Here is a 15343-nt window from a genome sequence, read left to right on the forward strand (position 1 = left end):
CACAGCACGAGGTCACTGACCCAGGCCCAGCACTGCTCATGAGAGAGCCCCTGGGTTACCTGAATCAGACATATTTGGAGCATTCAGGCTGCTTTCCGAGAGGAGGGAGCTTTGTTTTCTTTTTCTCTTATGTTTATGGCACGCACATAGCAAAAGGCTACACCATCGTTGGTCTATGTAAGAGCTGGCTTTGCTAGCAAAGAACTTTGCCGGCACTAAGCAAAATGCGGGTGTCATGCTAAAAAGGGTATGGGGGATGAGGTTACGCAGAGAGGCTGGTGCTACTGTAGAGCAATGCATCAGAGCGAGCAGTTCTCTACCTGCCAAGATGCACGAGCTCCAGGCATTTCTCCCAGGCAAACAAAATGCAGCGTGTCCAAGGCAGAAATAATGGATGAGGACAAGGAGGGACTGTACCTAACTCCTGCCAGACTGCCACACCAGCAGGTAAGAATAAAAACCCCACTTACATTTTAAAGCATCCTGGGCTTAGAAAGAACTGACACACAATCTTATTACATTACCCTTGTTGACTCAAGATAGGCAGTTCTGGTCCCATTCAGTCATTCACTTGACAACTTTGTTAAGCAGCTACTACTATGTACCAGGTAACTCTTTCTTCCTTCCTTTTCCTTTTCCTTTTCCTTTCCTTTCCTTCCTTCCTTCCTTCCCTTATTATCACCATTATTTTTTAATGTTTATTCATTTTTTGAGAGAGACAGAGTGTGAATGGGGGAGGGGCAGAGAGAGAGGGAGACACAGAATCCAAAGCAGGCTCCAGGCTCTGAGCTGTCAGCACAGAGCCCGACGCGGGGCTTGGACTCACAAACCACGAGATCATGACCTGAACTGAAGTCGGATGTTTAACCGACTGAGCCATTCAGGCGCCCCTATTTCTTTATTTAATAAACATTTATATATGTTTACTATGTGTTAGGCATTGATTTAAACCCTTTGAAAATATTAACTCACTTACTCCTTACAACAGTTCAACAAAGCAGATACCATTATCCAGCGATTTAACAAGGAGATTGAAGTTATACAGGTTAAGTCACTTGCCCAAGGCCAAACAGCTAGAGGCGGCAATACAGGGATTGGCACTAGACTCCACCCTCTTAACCAAGATAAAATCAGGCGCGGTTCCTGTTCTTCAAAACTCCAGTTTTGAAAATCCCCATGACCACAGAGGAAGAAAGCCCAGAGATACGTTCTGAATTTCCCCAGGTCACACAGTACTGAGACTAAAAGCTAGGGTCCGATTCCAGGCAGCTTTACTTTGCTCCACTACATGTATCTGCTCACAAAGCAGGTTTAGGAGAAGATGGGTGTGAGGGCAGTGAACAAGGAAGGCGTTTCTAGAGCCCAGAAAGAGACAGGGTTTCTCTAGGACCCACTGGCAAGTCTGGAGTATCCCGAGAGACCCCAAAGCAAATGAACAAAGCTCACTCACTGTCCAGGCCGTCATGATTTGTGACTGTCCGCTGTCTGCCGGTATTCATGTCTCCAGATATTTTGGGGGCAGTGTTATTTATAGACCATGTTTCTATTTATATTTTCATTGAATTCCTGCTAACCCTAGCTAGATTCTCCCCACCCCCACCGAAACCTAGAGAGAGAAGGATAAAAACTCATTCTCACCAAGTAAGTCAGGGGTTCAAAGGTGAAGGTCAAAGTCTTGGCTGTGTGTGTGCAGTCTTTCAGCAGGAGCCCTTTGCAGGGAAGCATTCAAGACAAGGGGGCTTTCTGCGCTTTCCAAAGGAAACGGGGGGTGGGGGGAAGGGCACAAAGCTGGCCTTATACAGAGGAAGCCATATTCTGTCAATGCAGTGGGATGTGAGGTGGGCCTACGAGACCTCTGTTTCCCTAAATGTTTTCTCTTTTGTATGATGTTTCATCATTGGACATTTATCCCTTTGGTCTTAAAAGCTATTAGATTGCAAAATATTGGGACTATGAGAAAACCCAGACAGTATCAAGTCCAATCCTAGTATTTCCCAGATGTGGAAACTCAGGCTCAGAAAGATCTAGGACTTGTTCTTATGCCCCCATGAGAACATATCTGAATGAATCTACTACAATGCACAGGAGACCATCCTAATTTTGGAGGAAGAGCTGTCAGGAACAGCTAAGTAGGCTCAGAATTCCTCTCACACCAAGTTTTAGGAATGAGCAAGTAAAACCATGTGATGTTTCCTAAGGTTCTATTTGGTACCCCAAATGAAAACTCTCTGGTTTAGGGCCACAGAGAGAAACAAAGGTAAAGTAGGATTTCTTTCTTCCTCAATTTTAGTTCCTTGTTGAACCATGGTTTACTAAGCTGTGATGACTGTTGCTGCATGGTTACTTTATGGGTATGTGTTTACAAAGCCTGCAATTATTCCCTTCTGGTAACTATGCCTGCAATTCCAGATTTGGCCACTAGGTGGCTGGCTAAACTTGGGTAGGTTAAGTGAAAAGTAGCCGAAAATAATCTAATCTAGGCAAGACCTTTACTGTAGGAATGTGACACTTAATTAAGTGCCCAAAAAAGGACAAAGCTGACCAATGTCTAACTGATAAAACCATACAAAACTTGAAATATAGTTTAAAGAAATGCAAACACTCTAGTATAGGTAGTATTCCCACATTTCATATAGCAAACCTCCAGGCAGTACATCTTTGGTCAAGCTCACTCTGCAGCAAGCACAGCCAGGACATAGAGAATAGTGAGTGGTCAAGAGCTTGGAAGTGGAAGGACCTGGGTTTGAATCCCAGTCCTGCATCTTACTAGTTGAGTGGCCATGGGCAAGTCATATACCCCTTCCAGCCCATGACTCTTCATATGTAAAGCGAGTAGCTGTCATGAAATGAGGCAATATAAGCACAGAAACACTTTGCACGATATCTGGCACAAGTATGTACTTAAATGGTAGCTATAATGCTTAGGGAGGAATCTTTCCTTTATAACCAACTGTTTAATTTGCTAAACGTTCCAAGCGGCACACCACTTCTCAGGAAGCTGTTTGCAACTTTTCCCCTATACCCAATTCCACAAAAAGTGATCTCTGGGCCACCTGCTAGTAAGAGAGAACAGCTTTGCCAGCCACATAGGCCTTACTAGCCATCTTCACCAATTACCAACTATTAAAGTTGCAAATTCATTTTTCAGATCAGAAAGAAGCAGCTGGGAGTACAAACCTTGCCAAGCAGAGAAGGCACCAAGTTAACAGTCACTCATTCATCTCAGTCCTCCTCCTTTGGCTCCCTTATTGTGGAGCTTAGGTTTGCTATAATTGTTTTATAGAGAAGAGCAAAACATTCTCCTTTTAAAAACCAGGGCCTGTTTGTCTTTGTTTTTGTCTTAACCCTTTTGCCAGGGACTTCTTCAGAGAGACCCAAGCACTTTTCCTGCTCCTAACCCTGCAGTATAACTGGACAGACAGACTTTAGACATACTTGTGCCGTGCCATCTTCAAAACCACAAGGGATTCACAAGACAGTCTCGCCCACCCCCAATCCAGACAGACTTCTGAAATAAAAACCTTAGCATCTTCTTGGCCCCAAACTTCACCCTGTCTTGGAAGAGTGGGGACTTACAGAGTCCTGACTTAGAGCTGATGAGGGAGTGTGGCTGGGGCCAAGTGTCCTCCAGGTTAGACTGGTGGCGGGTGACAGAGGCTATGCAGTAACTTACACCCCCATCCCACAGGGTGCCAGAAACAGGTGGGCAACTCAGGTCTGCATAGCTCTTACCAAGTTACCTGTGTGAAGCTTGGGTCAGAAATTAATTCACCGAAGGAGGTTCAGTGGTTTATATTACATGGATGGACTAAACATAGCCATACACCAGGGAAGTCCTGAGGACAGAGTCAGCCTATGGAAGGGCGTCACTGGACCTTAAAACAGTGCTTCTCAAACTTTCCTGTGCATGCCAGCACACAGCAGACTGTGATTTGGTGTGTCTGGGGTGGGGCTAAGACTCTGCATTTCTAACAAGCTCTCAGATGATGTTCGTGCTATTCGCCCGTGAACCAAATTCTGAGCGGCAGACCTTGAAACGCACAAGACTGCGTGCACAACCTCACTCCTGGAAAGGCTCCAAGAGACAGCTCAGCCTTTTTTGTCGAGCTCCATTCACCAAATCATCACCACGTATTAAGTGCTTACTGTGTGCTTAACAGGTAACATTTCATTCAATGCTCTCAATAGCCCCAGGGGAATCTCATAGATGAGGATTCTGAGGAGGTGCAGAGATGCTGAGTAAAGCTGGCCCAGGGTCAGGCAGCTCCTGGGAGGCTGAGCAGGGATCTGACTCAGGTTCATCTAGCTCTGAGGCCTCCAGTGCTGAAAGGTGACGCCTACCTGCCTCCACCGTGAAAAAAGCAGTTTCAAGTTCAGACAACCAGTGCCACGTAGAAAGCCCCGGTGTGAGTTGTGAATCTCGATCTGTCTGAGCCCAAGGCCAGGTTCAGGTCTGTCAGAACCACCATGCTGCTCTAGGGCTGGCCGAGCTGCGGAGTCACACGGCTTCTTTTGGCAACGCAGCTTTGGAAATTTTCCCTGAGATGTGCCTCGATTCATTCTCGCTAAGGTGAAATCTGGCCCTTCTGCTCTGGCCCAGGGAGAAGCAGACGTGTCACCCCTCTCCCTCAGACCCTGCCCCTGATGGGTAGAGGAGACCTAGAGCTGCCAGACAAGCCCCACCCACCCCATGCACTTCCTTCTCTGCCTTGTGAAGGTGCGTTCAGGGGAACAGACTCCACCTTCAGGCCATGCCAGTCCCTCTGGCCCACTGTAGTCTGGAGGCCAGGCGGCCTGGGATCTGGGGGCCCCTCAGTGGACATCAGTCCTTGGAACAGTGCAGGTGAAGGAGAGGAGGTGTTTTCAGGGCCCAGAGCTACTGTACTGCTCGAAGCCAGGCAGCCTCTGGATGAATGGTGTGTCAGTTCATAAGCGCCTGGGGAGGCTCCAAGGGTCAGCTCAGTTCCTGCCAGGGAAGAGCTCTGGCTTGAGGCTCCATCCCTGGGCCGGGGTCCAGTTGGGGTGACCTTGGCGAATGGTGGAAGGGTCAGGCCAGGGACACTGTGGAGATCTGCCACCAGCGCCCCTCACCTCTGAAGGAAGGGCCTTGAGCTCCCTGTCAATGGGCCTCAGTGTTCTGCCTCCTCCACCACCCAATGACCCCCTCGCACTCCCCACTGAATCCAAGACCCAGAAAACAGAGTGTCTAGTGCCCAGAGGCTCCTGGGAGGGAGGCTGGTGGCAGGCACTCCCCACCACAAAACATCCTTCACATGTGCCGGAGGCTTCAGCTATCTCAGAATGGAGGGAGGACATCATCCCCTTTCACTCCCAGGGGCGAAGTCCAAGGCGGGGATGTGGGGAGGGTGCTGGGAAGCACCGGTTGGCCATCTTGGCCAGGGTTGCCCTCAGCAGAACCATGCGCATCATCATTCTCTACTTCCCCCCTCACCCCCGGCCCTCAGCAAGGCCTCTAGGATGTTCCTCTAAAATAGGTCTCAGACTGACTTCTCTCCACAGCATCGTCCAGCCTAGGCCCCTCAGCTTAAAACCTTTCAGACACTTCCCACCACACGTGACAAATCCTCACCCCTCAGCGCGGCCCATGACAACGGCACAGCCTGGGCCTGTGTGGCAGCCACACTGAAAAGTTCACACGGCCTCATTGGTCAGGCTTCTCACGGCACCACCAGGGGCCCAGAACCTTCTTCCTTCTCCCGCCTCAGTTGCCCTCCTGTTCTCACCTCTGTCACACCTGGGCTCAGGGAACTGGCCCCTCAGTCATCCAGGCGTGAGTATGTGTTTACTGACAGTGCCCCCCTCCGCCCCACCCAGGGCACAGCAGTCCTCTTAAGCACAGAGTGAGGGCATCTGACCCTCATAAAAGAACACTTAGGCATCAACTAAGGAGATGATTTATTTTCACAGGGAAAGATCAGGAATGTCGCAGCCACCTGAAATCACTGGCATCTGGTGATTCTGCCAACACGCAAGGTGATCCCCAGTTGTTCTGGTTTAACTTCCTCAATCCTGTGCCTCACTGACTGGCAAGAGAGGCACCCGAACCCAGCGTGTGGACTCCCAGGTCTGGGCACATTTTACTGCACGTGAAATTAAACGGACTGACAGGCCCGTGGAAAGACACACATTTCTGCTTAGATCAGAGTCCTCCTGAGGGAGGTGCCAGTCCATTCAGGGCTGAGGGTGTGGGTGGGTATTCAGCAGGTTGATTCCCTTCTGGAGTTCTCTGGACGAGGAAGACAAGTTATAACGAAGCGGCCTGACCCTTTCCTGGTCTCCAAGTGTGGGGATGACACAGGGGAACAGCTGAGGGACCTGATCCATGTGTACTTTTGAAAGCCATCTTCCAGTGGTGGCCTGCTCTGCAAAGCCCCTTATTCCCGGCGAGAGCTGGCAGCCCTAGAGCTGAGAGCCTGTGAAGCTGGTGGCCCTGCCGTGTCATCACGGTGAAGGGGCCAGGGCTGCTCAGGCCCCTCCCCGCCTTTCATCCCAGATCAGCCAGCTGGGTTGTCAGCTCCTCAGAAACCAGCTCCTTATGACCTCAAGTTACCATGGGCAAGAAGCAGCGAGAGGTGCCACCGGGGCTGAGATGCGATGCGTAGGGCTGAATCAGCACAGGGAGGGAGGGTAGGCGGTGGGGGGGGGGGGGTGAAGAGCAGGGGCAACCCCACAGCTGTGTCCTGCTGCAAAGCCGTCTGGAGGAATGGCAGGTGCACAGCACCAGAACTTCTCCCTTTGAGCCACACAGCACTTGCTCTGCACTAACTGCTTGGAACGTCAAGCCAAAGCATCGTTAACCCATTTGACAGATGAGGAAACTGACTCTGGAAGCCGTGTGCCTGGGCCAGGGTCGCACAGTTTATGCAAGCTTATGGAGCTGTCTCTTTCCTGGGTAGCTCTGCCACGAGAGACACGCTTTGGAGCTTCTGGTTTCCACAGCTCCTGTCTGCCCAGCTCTCTGTGGTGACTCCGTTCCCCCACATCCCCCACATGCCTCATTCGCTTCTTGCTAATCTTTAAACACACGCCTTCAGTTGCACTCGGGTCATTGACCTTGCTGTCCCCTTAGCCTGGCGCCCGAAGCCCTCATTGCCCCTGTCACCTCTGCAAAGAGGCCCTTTTGACCACTAACCTCAGATGTCCCAGATCACAAGACCTCGTTATTTTTCTCCCTGGCACTTATCACTACTGGGAATTGCTCATTTATTTGTTTGCTTTCTGACTGCCCCACTGGAAGGTGAACTTCCTGAGAGCAGGGACTGGTCTACCTTGTTCTCAGCGGCATCACCAGTGCCTCCAGCTAGGCCTTGGAACACAGTAGGTGCTCAAGAAATACCTATGGCAGGAACGAACAATGCAGCTCTTTCTCGTAGCGTTCGGAACCAGCTGCCAACAGCAGGCCCCGAGAACCACCCACTCCAGATTACAGAGTGAGAGAATGACTTTGGGGGTGGAGGCAATAATTACAGCAAGAGAGGACCCAGCACTCCCAGAGGAGGTTAGAGGAAAGCCACGTTGAAAACAGTACACAGCGCCTCTTAGGCCTGTAATCTTGTCCATCTTCTTAAAGCCCTGGCATTACCAGCAGACCCTATTTTTCCTACTCTATCACGTAGAAGGTTTGTCTTTTCCTGCCACTCAGGTCATCAGTGAGGCTCAGAAGCCTCTTGGGCACTCTTCCCCCAGGGGCTGCCGTGTCTGCCAGTGTCTGTGACACGCTGCCTCCCTCCTGGCTTCCAAGGCCCTGTGGGGAGGGCTTTCTCAGGCTGGCGCCTGGTGCGGACACACAGAAATGCCTACAGCCCAGGGAGAGAGCCAGCTCTCCCCCACGCCACAGCCACGGACCAGCTCTAGCCAAAGACATCCCTTCCCCCTGCTTCCTTCTGTGCTTGAACAAACACCGGATCTGCAGTGCAGGGCCCTGGGGGGCAGGGAGAGGAAGGCCCCAGAGACTGAGCCTGCAATTCACCCAGCACCCTCCTGCACTGTGGCTCCAAACTGCCTCTTCATTAAGGGGCCGGTATGTAAACTGGCGAACCAGTAGAAAAGAGCGTAGCATGCCTGCTGTCTAAAAATACACCCCTCTAAGCTCAGAAGATAATAAGACCGGTGGCGCCTACTTTGATTATGGCTCACTTTTATTCCTAAGCTACCCAGCTTCTCCAGGATCCATCAACTCAGGAGCACTGATGGCTATAGGTGGGACTAACTCAGCTATTAGGAGGAAGGGGCTTTCTAGAAGCTCAGAGGCCCAGTCCCAGCCAGCACAGAGACACAGATGGCTTGTGAGTGGGAGGAAACCTGCAGAGTGAGCTCACCTCTTTCTGCTCCACTGCATGGCTTCTGAAGCCCCTTGATCCCTGGTCACAGTTGTTTGCTTTTTACATCAGCAGCTACACTGTCTATTTCACTCTGTAATGACCATTTCCTCCCAGGGAGCCTCCTTGGACTGACAAACTCAGGATACACAGGAAATCTACTCCAAACCCAGGATGGGCAACAGGAGATGGATTTTCCACAACAGTCTTTTAAAACAAGGCAGAAAGTTCCATGTAAACAGTAGGCTGCCCTGAGAGGCTGCTGAGCCCACCATGCTTGGCCCAATGTCCTAAAGATCACCATTTCTGTCCACCCCTCCAAAAAGCAGGAGACCCCAGAAAGCAACTAATACACTTGCGAGATCATCTCCCTGGCACTCCAGCATTTCTGCGTGTCTTAACAACAGGGCACTAACTGCCTTTTGTTCTGGATTACCTTTTCAAAGGTGTTTGTAAAGAAACAGATTAATTAGAGGACAGAGATAGTGTCTTGCTCCGGAGTAAACAGCAGGTTTGCATATAGCCTTGGGACAGAGATAGGGCGTGTCTCCAAGGAAAACAGGGTAGGTTTGCTTACTGCCCGCTATAAGAGATGTGGGCTCCCTGAGATCTGGCTTCCTCTCCTATCATGTAGCCCTCAGGCATTCGTCTGGGCACACAATTCACCCCCACAGGGCCTGGAGGCAATGGGATCTGACGCAAATGTGCCATAATAAAGCCTTTTGTCTGACTTGGGAGCCTCATATTTTCTACTGGCCTCCACGAAAGTAGGGAAGGCTAACTGTTTGGCTTGCAAATGTGATCAAATCTCAGATCTTTCACCATTCTTGAGCAGAGTTCTTCTGCTCCTCCTGGGGGTCAATGCTGCTGCCCCAATACCCATGCTCCAGGTCTGCTCTGTGTCCAACAACCTCAGAAGGAGCCCAAAGTTATCCCAGTATATGGAAACCATGGAAAGAAGAATTTATTTCCAAAGAAGGGGTGCTCTGCTTTGCAAAAGGATGGATCCCATGACTCTTTTAAATAGAATAGTATTTAGGACAACTGAAAGATGATGTGATTTGTCCCACAGAACTAAATTTGCAGAGATTCTCAGGAATATGCCTTAATGTAAAACAAGACTCACCTCTGCTTTCCACTTGGAGGTAGGAATGCCAAGAAGTCAGGCCTGGGAGTGGAGCTTCTCAGGGACTATTGTCAACCATTGCCTCCTTCTGAAAGACCAGCCAGCATGCCTGCCCACTAGCACTCACCAACCCCTTACAATAAAAATCCTTTGCTCACGTCTTTAGCTTTGGGAACTGACTCCTGCCAATATCAATTTCCTCGCTTTGATAATGCACTGTATTTACACAAGACATTACCACTGGAGGAAGCTGGGCACTTGGTACACCCCTTGGTGGCTGTGTGATGGTAGAAGGTGACTTGACTTCTCCTTAAACTGGGAATAGAGTCACCTACCCTGCAGTGTGGTGGTGGAATTGGAGGGGAGGAATGTGGAGTGCCTAGTAGTTTTGCAACATCTTGTGAGTCTGTTTCAAAATACAAAGTTTTAAAAATGCTGTGACTTAGGAAAACCAAATAGGTAATCTTGGGAGACTCATAATTAAATGAAGACCGTGCTCTGAAAGCCTGGGGCTATCCTGTTTGTAATTGTGTTAAGATAATAATAAACTAAGCTGTTTACGTGTGGGGAAAAAAATCAATTACTCAGCTGCAGTGACCTCAGGACACTCAATAGAATGAGAGCACTTACGGGTCACCTGAGTCCCCATGAGGTTCAGGTCACTCTCTGCCCCACGTAGTGCACTCTTGAAGCATAAGATAGCGATGGAAGCTGGAGGGACCACTGCGGTGCTGGGTCCTTGGGCAGAAACTCCCAGGTCCCTAGTCTGGAGGATATGGAACCAACAAAGTGGGTGGGGGAAAGTTTCCAGCTGAGGCTGGCTGGGGCAATTCCTCCCTGCCCAAAAAAGGTACAGGGCAGGGCAGGAAGGAGGACAGCACTACTACTTAATGGCTAAGTAGTGGGGGAAACTGAGTTGACTTCTTTCTAAAATGGGATAATGTCCCCATACCACACCATAAGGACTGGAGAAAAGGGTTGTAAGAGGGCCCAGCACAAGGCCAGACACACAGAAGGGGCTCAATAAAAGGTATCCATACATAAGGGAGAATGTCCAATTTGTGATCAACCAATGAGTCTTAAATGTTTTATTTTTTTAAGTTTACTTATTTGGGGAGCCAGAGCACAAGCAGGGGACAGGCAGAGAGAGGGAGAGAGAATTCCAAGCAGGTTCCCCACCGTCAGCACACAGTCCAATGTGGGGCTCAATCTCACGAACCGTGAGATCATGACCTGAGAGGAAATCAAGAGTTGGATGCTCAACCGACTGAGCCACCCAGGGGCCCCCAACCAATAAGTCTTAATAAAGCACACACTATGTGTCTGGCCCCATGATAGAAATGTGAGAGAACTAGATAGGGGCCTTGTCTCAAAGGGAGGCCACAAAGGTCAGTGAAAACAGCTAGGGGTATCTCCCTCTTTCTCACCTAATGTGGGGTTTGGAGGCCCAGGCATGACTGGAGGGATTCCTTCCCCTTCACCCCTTCACTCACTCCCAGGGCACCAGGCCCAGGCATAATTCTCTGCCTCTTCCTGCCTGAAAAACCACCTGGCTTTTTCCCAGAGATGCCTTGCTGGAGAACCACCTGTCCCACATGAAGGTCATAACTTCTCCATGCCCCTCCTGTGGGCTCTGCAGGCCTCACAAACACACAGATGGGCCAGGGCATAGTGGCTCTTCACTTCTAGGTCCAGAAAGCAGGTTCTAGAGCCAGTGGAACAAGTGGGTTGTGGACAGTTCCCCTACAAAGCCTTATCCAGGATTTGGTCGCTATGCAAATGTGAGACCACTGGTCTGGCAATTGCACTGGCTGTCTGTCATCACCTTGTTGGCCCTGTTCCCAGCCACCCTCCCCCTAACCCAACTCTAGCATGGTGCAGGACAGTCTCCTGGGATGGAGCCTCTGCCTCTGGCCACGGAAACCCCAGACGCTCGCCACTTTTCAAACCCACAGGCTGACCCTGAACGCAGGCCGTACACTACTCAGACACACCACAAACTTGTGTCCTAGATCCTGAGATTTATGGCTCATGTGTGGGATTTTTTATTTATTTTTTTTATTTTTATTTTTTGCTAGGATTTGACTGGCAGATGAGGGCTTGTTAACCATGGGAAGCCACAGATTCCCTCTCTTCTCTCAATTCCTTTGCTTTCTCTGTCACTTCCACCAGCCAGTCAAACTTCTACGAGCCCCCTGGGCCAGGCACGACAAAGCAAAGCAGCTAGCTAATGCTCCAGACACATCCCCCTGACCCCAGGCCCCAGAAATGCCGATCACATCTTGGCACCTGGGAAGCTAAAATCGAGACTGTTCTGGAGATAATGGGTGTTCTCTGCTTTCTCCCCCTGGGTGTTCCTTGCTCTGAAAAAGGGCTGGCAGAGCTGCTCCCGAGGCTGGCTGCTAAGCCTCCTGAGGGTTGGAAGAGTGAAGGCAGCTGGTGTGTGTGTGACTCAGGTTCTGCTGAGTCACGCTGTCAGGGCTGAGCCTGTGGGAGTCAGCAGGTGACCTTGGCTGCCTCCCCAAAGGCAGGACGTAGAAACAGAGACTTAACTGGTGTTAGATAATACAGTAGATGTTGGCCCCTGCCCACAACCCCCTTACTAGCACATGCTCTCATCCCTCACTGCTGTAGGTGTTTGCCGCTGGGGGCTCAGAGCTGCCCCTTCTCCAAAGGCATGTCCCCTGCCCTCAGCCCTCAGGGGCTATTTGCCCACACTCCACGACCTCTGGGGGAGAGGAGGCCTCCAGAAAATGGATGACCTATGGGGAGTATAGAAGGTGTCTCTGACACTGGGATAACTCTGGTGCCATCCACCTTGGGCTTCTTCCCCTGCCCTGCCCTGCTTCTCTCACTGCCTTGGGATGTGCACCTGAGAGCAGTCCTCCAAGTCACCCGGGTAAGAATCCTCATCTCAGTCTCTACTTTTAAGGAACCTGACCTAAGACAGGAAACATTCCACATTGCGCTTCTCTCTTCCCCTCTCCTCTTGGGTTTGGGCAGGTTGGGAACCCTCGTGCCCACGCGGCTCTCCCTACTTTGGTTCCGATTGCGTTGGCTTCTTTTTCCTTGCTGTCCAAGTGAGGGAGTGGAGCATGAAAGGCTTAGGTAGTTTCTCATGGGCAGGGGGGAGCAAGGCACGGGCCTGGGAGCCCCAGGATGGGATTCCGCACGGCCAGCAATGCCCATGCCAAAGTCCTGGAAAGTGAGTGAACAAGAGAGAAGCATCGGAGAGGAAACCCCACTGTAGGCAGAGGAGAAAAGCAGCAAAACAGGGGAAAGACAAGTTCCCTTGGATGGGATGGGGGCCAGTCAACCTCATTCCTCTCTACAATGTCACCCACTGCACACAGGTCCCATCATGTGGGGGCCAGAAGGGATCCTCTGTTGGCCTTTCCCAGGAGATGGGGGTGGCCATGGGGGCAGCAGACTTTCTTTATTCACAGCTGCCATTTATTGAGCAGTTACTATGGGACAGGCTCTGTGCAAAGTGCTGCCCATGAATTCTTTTACCCTCACCACAATCCTTTTAAGAGGAAATTGAAGTTCAGAGAGAGCCCCAGTGCCATAGCAGTTGTGGGTTATCCTCCTGGGGTGGCTGATGGGGCCTGAGGTCAGAGATAAGGCTCTGGTGCTGGTTACACCTCCTGCTGTGTGGCCTGTGTGAGTCTGTTAGCCTCCCTTAGCCTCAGTTCCCTAGTCAGTAAAATGGGGATAATAACCTCACTGGGAGGAGCAAATGAGACTACACATGTGAGTGTGCTGTGTGAAACACTAGGTGCGTTTCAGGAATTGGCAATAATTGGGTCCTGCTAGAGGCTAGCCACGATTCTGAGCCCCTGAAACGTATGAATTCATTCTATCCCGCCAACAGCCCCATGAAGTAGATGCTAGTATCCTCCCTATTCTCCAAATGACAAAGCTGAGGCATATACAGAAGTTAACACATTTGGCAACTGACAGAGCCAGACTCTGGAGGGGAAGGTCAGGCAGGCCGTGTGACCCCTCCTCCCCACCAGACGTTGGACTCTGGTAGCGGCAGGACAGAAGACTTGCACTTCCCCCACCCCTCCAAGCCACCGTCCTTGGAGGTCAACTCCGGGGCCCCCTCCTTTAGGAGTGCTTTGCTTTCTTCCTCAGCTCACAATGACACACTCCAGACACTCAGAACAGCACCGTGCTAGAGAGGGTCACTTCCTGCCTGCACTGGTTCCCTGATTATGGAGTAGACTCTGCCTCTCTCATCTCTCTTAGTAGCTTGAAGGCTCCTTGGATGAAGGCAACACAGCCACATCTTCCCTTGACTCACCAGGCTATCCCAGCTCCTAGCCCCAGGTAACTTATCCCAGGGCCTGTCATAGGCTGAGCCCCTCACTGCAGACAAATGATGACGAGGTGATATTTCCCTGGAGAACTGGCCACCAGTGGGAGAAAAAGCCCATCCCTCTCGAGGAAATAAGCAGCTTTCATGCCCCAAGGCCAAGCCCACCTCTGATACCAGGGTGCCGCCCTGGCCTCATGTTGGCTCTGGGACACTTGTGTCCACAGCATCCCAGCTGGGCTCCCAGGTCCTTGGGGCGGGGGGGGGGGGGGGGGGCAGAGCATCAGGAGTGTACTGGAGCAGCATCTAAGGTCATACAAACCTAGGTGTTGAACTTTCCAAATTCCCTCAGGACTCAGTGCAAAGCCAGGTAGGACATGGAAGTCCCCTCCGTTCACTCCTTGGCCAGTGACGGAGAAGCAGTCCTCTGCCTCCATGGAAGAAGCCTAGGGATGAGATTCTCTATACCCCCACTGACTGGTTCCAATCTTGCCCAAACCGTGGGATGTGGAAGGGCAGTTCTTCCCCATAGCTAAAGTGATTGTCTGCAATTTTAGCACGAGACTCATAGGACTGCCAGCAATGCGTGTTCTTGCCTTCCACTGCTTTAGTAGATGTGGGTGTACGAGGACCACCTTTCAGAGAGGACCAACTCGCTGAGGGCAGTGCCCCTGCATGTGTTTTCAAATCACCAAGTAGGTGCTGACCACAGGCTGACGGGGTGTCAGAGAGTAATGAGACAGAGACCCTGCTCCTTGCGAAAGTCCCACTGACTTTGCCATTGCCGGGCCCAACAGCAACAGGGGCGAGGCCCACTGTAACCCAGCCCTGCTCACTGGCCTGGGGAAAGGCAGAGGATCTGGGGTCAGGTTTAGGGCAAAGAGCCCAGACTGGAGAAGACTCAGCTCTGCCACATTTATGAGGAGTTACTTAATATCTTTGAACCCTAACATCTTTATCCCTCAAGCAGAAATCAGAATATATACCTCAGTATGGACATTTGTATACAATAACAAAAAAAGCACTTTGTAAGCTATAAATTGTACACCAATTTAAGACATCATAGCAAGAGTAGATTATGACACATCTGGGAAGTTTTCCTCTAAATTATACATAATCAATTACCTTGAACATGTTCCAAAATGGTGTAGTGGTTAATGGCCTTTATGGCCAGAAAGACCCAGGTTCAAATCCTGGTTCTGCCAACTCACAGGTTGTATTATGTAAGCGCTCAGAGCCTCGGCTGGATAATGTGCCAGGAGGACCCAAGATCGGACATGGGGAGCGTACTTAGATTAAGGGTCTCTATGATTACAATGGGATTAGTGGAAAGAGTTCAGCCTGGAGTTCTTCATCCTCTCATAGAAGACTTGATCTGTCTGTGCTTTCTGGAAAGAGGAAGCCAAAGTCCCAGAGCCTAAGAAATTGCTTAGAAGTTGCATGGCCCGGACCCAATAGAGGTGGCCTGGGAACGGTGGGAGAGGTCCCTGTGGTGGCAGTGGCCTTCACAATCAGGGGCTTCCCATCTTCTGGGGAGTTATTAGTATGAAGATTCCT

At 50.7% G+C, this 15343-nt stretch overlaps 1 protein-coding gene across 8 annotated transcripts in view; it reads right to left on the reverse strand.

The window, feature by feature from the left end:
• The window catches only part of SH3PXD2A (SH3 and PX domains 2A), a 243574-nt gene that overhangs the window by 136800 nt on the left and 91431 nt on the right, over positions 1 to 15343 (reverse strand). The window lies entirely within an intron of this gene.

Source organism: Herpailurus yagouaroundi, unplaced genomic scaffold, assembly GCF_014898765.1.
Source record: "Herpailurus yagouaroundi ecotype Mexico unplaced genomic scaffold, PumYag 163, whole genome shotgun sequence".
Classification (NCBI taxonomy): Eukaryota; Metazoa; Chordata; class Mammalia; order Carnivora; family Felidae; genus Herpailurus; species Herpailurus yagouaroundi.